At 36.3% G+C, this 8,761-nt stretch overlaps 2 pseudogenes; one reads left to right on the forward strand and one right to left on the reverse strand.

Moving 5' to 3' along the window:
- LOC109045788 lies at positions 1-5,520 on the reverse strand (annotated as a pseudogene).
- Positions 5,521-7,537: 2,017 nt separating this feature from the next.
- The window catches only part of LOC122135751, a 24,811-nt pseudogene continuing 23,587 nt past the window's right edge, over positions 7,538-8,761 (forward strand).

Consider the following 8,761-nt stretch of genomic DNA (forward strand, 5'->3'; position numbering starts at 1 on the left):
CTATGCCAGAGGCACAGGACACAATGTAAGACACACACAGATTAAAGGCATAGAAAACAGATCTGCGCAAGGACAATACAGTCACCACGATCTGAATACATTGCAGTGGGCTGAATGTACGTCCAGTCCATAGTTCTAAGTTTTAGTGCCGTGTGGACCGTCTTGCTCAGGGACAGCAGACAGCGGGCCAGTGTGTATTTCGCAGCACAGCCCACTGCTCTGATGGACCGCACCGAGTCGAAATTTCATCAAGAAACAGGGATCATCCTAACACAGCAGAGATATGCAAACTAAACATCTTTCAATGTAAAGTAGGAGATTCTGCTCCTGTTATATTACAACTCATCAGCACCGTTAAGAATATGAACAGCAGTTACTGGAAGTAGCATGTATATTCACAAATTGGAGGAGGATGAATGCTAAACTCAACTCACAGTATCGGATCTCTACCGTCCAGAATCAGGTCCTCCAGGGCCCAAGTCTCTGTTCTTTCATAACTGTCCTCCAGCCCATATTTCTGCAGCTTATTAGTCTGTGAATGCTTAACTCTCCGACACAGGACAACTGAGATCTGAGCTTCTTTATCCTTAGTACTAAACACACATTGGTTTTGTATTTTTATTACACCCCCTTCATCAACCATATTAACCATAAAAATATTTAGGTCTGTACATTTTTTTAATTCTTGCCTCCTTCACAAACAATTTCTGACCCTGTCCTAGATGAACTCACAGATATTTTTATTTTTTTTTGAGAATTTTAGTATCTCATTCATTTCTAAAATAATCTGCCATCCATATAACCGAAAATAACTGTGCAAAAAAAAAGTCAATTTTTCCTACTAAGAAACGCAGAGAAATGTCGACCCTGCTGTTGCTACTCTATTTCTATAAACTCCTCCAGCTTCTGTACCTTTCGGTCCTCTGAAACAACAAGACTCTGTCCCATCCCTCCCTCAGCAGAGATGCACATCTCAGGCAGAAAAAGAGAGAGAAAATTAATGAAGTGTGAGAGAGAGCAAGAGCAGAGTGAGGGATAAAATGCTCTTCTTGAGGTGGATCTGGTTTTGCAGGGTTTATCACCCGCCTTCCTCTCTCTCTCTCTTCTCTCTCTCTCTCTCTCTCCTCTCTATCTCTCTCTCCCACTATCAGGATGACAGATGAACCGGTATCTTCTTTGCATTTTCAAAATTTTCAAATACTTTTTAAAATTTTTCATGAAGAAAATAATTTTTTTGGTCTCCAAAGGCTGGTATCATTTGTGAAGCTTTTACAATGGATGTGTCAGGAATAATCCATAAAACAAGAATAGTTCACTGAAATCAGGTGCTCCAAGGTGTAGATGAGTATTGTTTTTTTCTCAAAAAGGAGAAATTAACATTACATAAATTGCTCACTAATGGAGCAATATCACAATAATCGCCACAAAGTATTCCACGGGTCCAGCCAGTAAAAACATATCAATCTCTAAGCTGGTTTTTAACTTCCAACACATTGATATAAAAATAAAATATTGCTAAAATATCTATAAAATATTGGTTTAATCTCTATAGATAAAGTTGTCCCAGGACATGGAGAAAGAAGAAACATATGTACAGATTCAATCAAACATTAACAAGCGCGAATACTGTTCCTTAACAAAGATGTTCGGGGATTTTCTGTTAGATGATGACAGGGAATTAACTTTTTAAGTGTTAATTATTTATTAAAGCCAACAGTTCCTGGGATTTGGTTCTTAACAAACCGCCCAGCTTTTGCCCCAACCGATGTTAATTGATGCGAATGGAGTCTTGTATTATGAGAGGCTTATTGTGATGTTTTTATCCGATGTTTGGATTATTCATTATGACTGCACCCTGTCCATGCAGAGGATCCAAATTTCGCCAAATCTGTTCTGAGAAAGACACAAACTTCATCATACAGCTGGGACATTTACATTTTCAGCAAAATTTACATTTTGATCTTAGGGTAAACTATTCTTTTAAATGTAATTTCTGTACTGTATGTGTTGCCACATTGTTTTGTTTTTTTACATAATTTTGTTCAATATTTTTCAGAATAACATCTGACTTATAACACATAAAACACTATACCACATTATATTTGAAAAATTTTCGCCTACCAAATTAGTATTTTATGCATTTATAAAATTGTTTTTGTTAGATTTTTCACAAAATGATACCAGTACTCCAACAATACAATCTTTTGAAATTGTGGGACTTCAGAGTATTCTTCCTCTTCTTTTAACTCTCTTCTCTTTATTGAATTTTCTCTCCGCCTTTTCCTTAACTTACGACATGTGAATATGCTTTTAAATGTTTTATAACCTGATCACGTACACACACACACACACACACACTAACAAACGCACTAACAAACTCACTCCTGGTTTAGATGAGCCAGGCCTGACTGGATGTTGTACTAAAACGGATCTTGAGGGAAAAAATACAGCATTAGTTAATGAAATCACATTTCACGCGTAAATCTCCATCATAATGCAGGTTGCAGGTAGAAACTGCCCGAGATTAAATTCTACTCTACAGCCCACGTATTGCCTAGGGGCCCACATCAACCATCAACAAAGATTTGATATCAACGGATCTACAGAGGCATAATTTATAGTGACAAAACATCATTCATATGACAAGTGTTTCTGATTGCATCTGGAAAGACTCTGTGGTGGCCTAGAGGCCTCTAGATATAACGCTTGCCTAGAAGCCAGGGATATCCACGTCTGGGTTGTTCAGAAGGATAACATGATTACTCATGGACAAAATTCGGCTTGGCTGAGCCTATACACTCAGCCACAATGTCTGACCCTGTCCAAATAGAGGAAATGACCTCTGCTTTTTGGTCTTTCAGAGTAGCTTTTAGTTTGGTTCTTTGAAAAACCGTTTTTTTGGGGATGCTGTTCAGTCAGTTCTAAAGGATGGTCATGAGGTAGAAAAGGAGTTTTTTATTTTTTTTTATATAATGCTCCCATGTGCATTTTCCTTAGTTGTCTTGATTAGTGCTCACCCCAAAATGACACTTACCATAATGTTGTTTCCAAACCTGTAGACTTTCTTTAGACACAAAAGAAAGATACTTCTGAAGAATGTTGGTACCCAAATAGTTTTGATTACCACTCTGACGTTCTACGTCTAATTTGTTAAAAAAAAGTCACTTTAGATAAAAGCTCAGCTAAATGGCTGGGTACATCCGTCTAAGTGTTTTCCTGTCCAGGTGATAGTGGTCTCAGACACACCAAACCATAGATAAACCCCGTCCGCCCCGGTACTTCATCATCACACAATGGTTGTGTTGGAGCTGAAGACCACAGCGATCTATGTAAAATTCAGAGAAATCTGGTTAAAAACAAGATATACCTTCTTTTTTATTGGGGGCAAGGGTCCAATAAACCTGTGCCGGTAATGAGTCCAAGGATTTCCAAAACGTACTCTAAAATTCATAGAAGCAGGGACTAAAACAAAGTGAGGTTCATTCGCGAATCTAAAGCATGTACAGTCCAGAAGTAGGCATGTTATGGCCCATAACGTCACAACAATCCAGTATTGTTTGTGTCCTCAAAAAAAAAAAAAATAAGCTACAAACCTTAATTATTTTTGTTCTCTCTCCCCTCCTCTCTAACTCTAATATACCCTGGATGCCCATTTTGTGGCCATGGAATAAAAAAATAAATACATAAAAAGGTAAGTGCACTTTTTTATTTTACTAACATTTTATTCTCCATTGTTATTCTCCAACTTTATACTTTACAATTCTGGATTTTCTCTAGCACATCTTACTGGGAGATCATTCTCTCACAATTGGGCCACAGTTTATACTTTAAAAAAAAAAAAAAAAAAAAAAACAAAAAAAAAAAAAAAAAACTGACAAAAAAAAAAAAAAAAAAAAAAAAAAAAAAAAAAAAACAAAAAAAAAAAAAAAAAAAACTAGCAGAACAAAAAAAAAAAAAAAAAAAAAAAAAAACGGACGGGTTGACAAAAAAAAACAACAAAAAAAAAAAAAAACAAAAAACGGAGAAAAAAGCCACAATTCTAAAAAAAAAAAAAAAAAAAAAAGTCACAGAGTTTTATGTCGGGGAATACTGCAATTTTTTTTCTGGAATGGCAAGGGTTAATCCAGCCAGCAAGTTTTTTTCTGTACGAAGAAGATTGTAAAGAAAAAAAAAAAAAAAAAAAACTTGCAAATATCTTGTTATTATAACACGATATTTTGTAAAAAATTAGTGTGGAATTATTTTTACTTCATCAGAAATGGCAGGGTTCCACCCCCGTCCCCCACCACCTTCACCCTGAAATAATGTAATTTTTGTAACTCCGGTGCACATTAAACACAGCAATGCAGCTAGTTATTTCCTTCAAAACAATAATGGTTTAGGAATTTCCCACTCCAAGCTCAAATCCAAAAAAAAAAAAAAAAAAAAAAAACCAAAAAAGCACCATTGAGTTTCAAACTAGCATTTTACCAGTAAATGTCATTAAATCAGGAGTCATGGGTGAGGGTCAAGTAAGACATAAACTTCTTAATATAGTGTATATAATTTTTGTAAAATGAAAATGTTGTTCTAATATTAGTTTAAACAGCAAAAGGGGCTGAACAGCCCACACAAAAGCAACAGTTTGCATAAAAAGGATCATGAAGATATTGTATTTATATGAGGATTTATTTCCTTTCAAAATCTCTAGAGCCTTTTTGATGCACTGGAGAGACTGCTTGGCACATTTAGGGATTCATAAAACAAGCCACAGTTTTTCATCTTATATATTATAATGTCTATGGGTGGAATTCACTTGCACACATATTTACTCTGTTTTCTTTCTCTGGAAAGAATGTGATCAACTAATTTCCAATGGGCAAAGGTCAATAACCTGGACCAAAGGGACTACGTTTTACATGTCCTGGGGAACAGTTCTAATTAGATTTTTCACGCTTATGTGAGGGTGATGCTAAGGGTTGAGTGGCTGGGGGATAGAAGATCCTGTGTCGCCACCCACACACATACACTGAGGTTTCCATCCACTTCTCCCCACACAAATGCTTCCAAAAACGTCATAAACAACACTGCAATGGTCAACCCATTGCCAACTGTAATTTTCCGCAACAACACCCCACCCATAATAACCATTTAAGGTTACTATATATATATATATCGAGGATATATATATATATATACACAGCGCACGCCCGCACGGGCCCTTTCATAGGGACACTTGGGCGAGTACGCTCGTTGGAACCCCGGTTTGCCGGCAGTATGGCCGGCATACCGGGGGGGGGAAGGGGAGGGGGGAGTACTGGACTGGGCCGGGCTAAATCATCTCTACCAATTCGAACTTCGTCCTCTAGACCTCAACAAGAGCACTTTCGTTCACACAACGGCCGCTCACTGGATATTCTCTTTGGTGGACCAGTCTCTTTGTTACCTAGTTAAACCCTGAGATGGGATTGTGCGTGAAAATCCCAGTAGATCAGCAGTTTTGGAAAGACTCAGACCAGGACGGTCTGGCACCACAACCATTCCACAACGTTCAAAGTCTACTGAAATCCCCGGGCCTTCCCCTTCTGATGCGCGGGGGGAACTTCAAGCACGTCAGCGTCACCACATCTAGATGCCTAAATGAAGGCAGTGAGTTGCGCCCATGAGAGGGGGGGGCGGATGAGCAATGGGTTGTGATAAAAACCCAGTATATATAATATATATATATACTATTATATATATAGATATATATACGATAGATCTGTATATATATAGATTAGATATATATATATAGATATGGTTGGGCCTATAGATACAAGGTATATATAAGCTATACACATGTGAATGACACATGTAAGGATGAAAAAAAATGGAGTAATAAATGGCAAGATTTTCATAATAAAATCTAAGATTATGCAGAGGAATACTATTATGTCCTGTCCCGCTACAGTGCACAGGTATGAACGTCAATGTCCTGTTTCGTGACAGAAAAGTCATATTTTTATGGGAAACCCATAACATTAGAGTGTTGATTTATAACAAACATGTCGAAAATTAGTCAGAGGGAAATGCAGCATTACAAAAGGTTACCATATTTCCATAAAGGTGTTAAAGTTGATGTCACTAAATTAATGTCAGCCATTTTGTTAAGACCAAAGAGAGTGATGATCATAAGTGAAACTTGGCAAACATTGGTGGCGCTAAAAAAAAAAAAAAAAACCCTGTAGTGCGCTCTTACAGGATAAAGAGAGTTAGAACTGTGACATGTAAGATCTCATAGAAAGCTTTAAAAATTGAGTCGGCTTCTACAGAGAAACAAAAATCCATTAGCTGGTAGTCAGGAGGATATGGCACAATAACATGAGGCAACCCGCAGGGGGGAAATAAATCCTAACATTTTGCTATACAGTGGGTGCAGTCTGGGTAGTGAATTAGGGGTAGGTCACATAGGGGCACAAACTGCTGTTAGAGGGCAGCAGGGGATCATTGACAGAAAAAATGAATCCTACGATTATCAGGACATTCTGCAGCTTATGTAAAAGATTCAGTCTGTTCACCAACTGAAGCTCAACAGAAGCTGAGTGATGTGGACAGGACAACGACCCCAAGCCCACCCCCGGGATTAAAAACAAACCAACAACAGAATGTAAAATTCAGTGTTTACAATAGTGAGATATAAATACTGTATATCATTACTATAGAAGTTGGTAGTAGCCTAATATCCAGATAAACTTTCAAATAAGGACCATAGACAAAATCTGTTGTATGATATTTATCGATCATTTACTTTATGATATCTCAAGAAGTATCACAATAAATCTTGAAGCAGAGAAGAATATGTCAGGCTACTAATATAAATATAAGATTGTATATAATGATTGAACTATATAATGATGAAAGATTACATACCCCTCACAAATAAGTACTGTGGCAGTAGAATGCAGTCGAGTGATGGGGTCAGAATTGCTAATACCATGGTTACATATAGGATGATTCGAAACTGCACATTGCGATACCATGCCACTTTTTGAGTATTTTTTTTTTTTATGTGACATGTATAACGTAAAAAGGTGAAGAATAGGAGTGACTTGAGTCTATTTTTTGGAAATTATAGTAATAGGGAACATTTGTAAACATCAAGTAATTTATACTTACATATCAGAACAATAAGGATCATTGTTATTACATATTGTTATATTTCTCCACTCTGCAAATATAGGTAAGATATATATAGTGATATAACTTGTAGAATTTTTACAATTTGAAATACATATACACAGTGTCACATTTCACGTCTGGAAAGCCTGCAGTTGTCCATAACCCAATGTCAGTCAAAAACATTTTGCTGTCCTCCACAACAAACAGCACTATTCAAGTTGAGTTTTATGCCGTATTTATTTGCCACACACATAATAAAGCTGTCTAATAGAAACCCCCGCACAGATTCAGTATGACCACCCACAGTCTGTAGTCATAAATCATCCTCATATCACCTGATGAAATCACTTCAGGTATAGTAACAGGTTGGGGTCACATAATACACTCTGTTTGGCTCAATATGCACAGCGCCCTCCTGCCTGACCCTGCATGTGGCAGCTCACATCCGTTCTGTCAAGTAGAGAAAGTCGTCTACAGGGGCGTGGGGTTCCGCGTGGTGTCTCTAGTCCTGTATTTTAGGCAGATGAATTTTTACTGGAGCTACTACAAGAATGTTAACTATGTGTGTTACAGCAGCGCTGGCAACGACACAATCCAGAAGGAGAAACCAAGATTCTCCTCAAGGCCTTACAAACGGTAAAAAAGGGCTATCACGGTAGTTAGGCCACATGTTCTGTGAGCCGATGCGCAACATGGATTGCTGCAAGGAAACACATGCAAAGCCCATTGCACTGAACAGAGCTGAGAATAAGGGGATTAACAGAGGGACATATGATTAGAAATCAAAAAAGAAGTAATGAATCACAGTTTGTTATTGTTAATATTATTGATATAGGGCTGATTTTTTCAAAGGCATGGACAGAACATTCTATTTTAGTATTATGTGTTATGTTGACTTACCTGCAATGAAATTCCAGATGTAGAGGCCAAAAAGGTCCTTTAATAGATTGGTAAATGGAACTTTTTCTGGCATTATATATACAGAAAAAGCTAAACTGACTACTGCAAAGCCAATAGCAATGAAAAGGAAGAAAATAATGATCATGTGAAAGGCCACTGTTGATTTTTTTTGATGAGCTTTTGGGAAAACTTGCAGAATTTGTAAGAAAGAGACAGAGAGACAGAGAGATTAGGTCTCACAAAAATTGGAATTATTTATTTTATAAAAAGCATAGATAGATTGTAAGTACTGTACTGGTATTGTTTCAAGAAAAATTAAAATATAATATTAGAGAGATAGTGTAAACTGTAAATTATGTAGCACACGTATATGCATTTACACCACTGTTCAAAGGGTTTGGGGTTGGTAAGATGTTATAATGTTTTTGTTATGTTCACTAAATCTGTATTTTTTTAATCAAAAAAATACTGTCAAAACAGTAACTATTGTGAAAATATTAATTGTTATTACTTGTTGATAATATGTGTGAAATACAATTTAAATATTTTTAATTATATATATATATATATATATATATATATATATATATATATATATATATATATATATATATATATATATATATATATATATATATATATACAGACCAAAAAGTTTGGAAACATTACTATTTTTAATAGAAAAGAAGTTTCTTCGTTCTCATCAAGCCTGCATTATTTGATC

The sequence above is a fragment of the Cyprinus carpio genome, chromosome B1 (genome assembly GCF_018340385.1).
Source record: "Cyprinus carpio isolate SPL01 chromosome B1, ASM1834038v1, whole genome shotgun sequence".
Taxonomy (NCBI): Eukaryota; Metazoa; Chordata; class Actinopteri; order Cypriniformes; family Cyprinidae; genus Cyprinus; species Cyprinus carpio.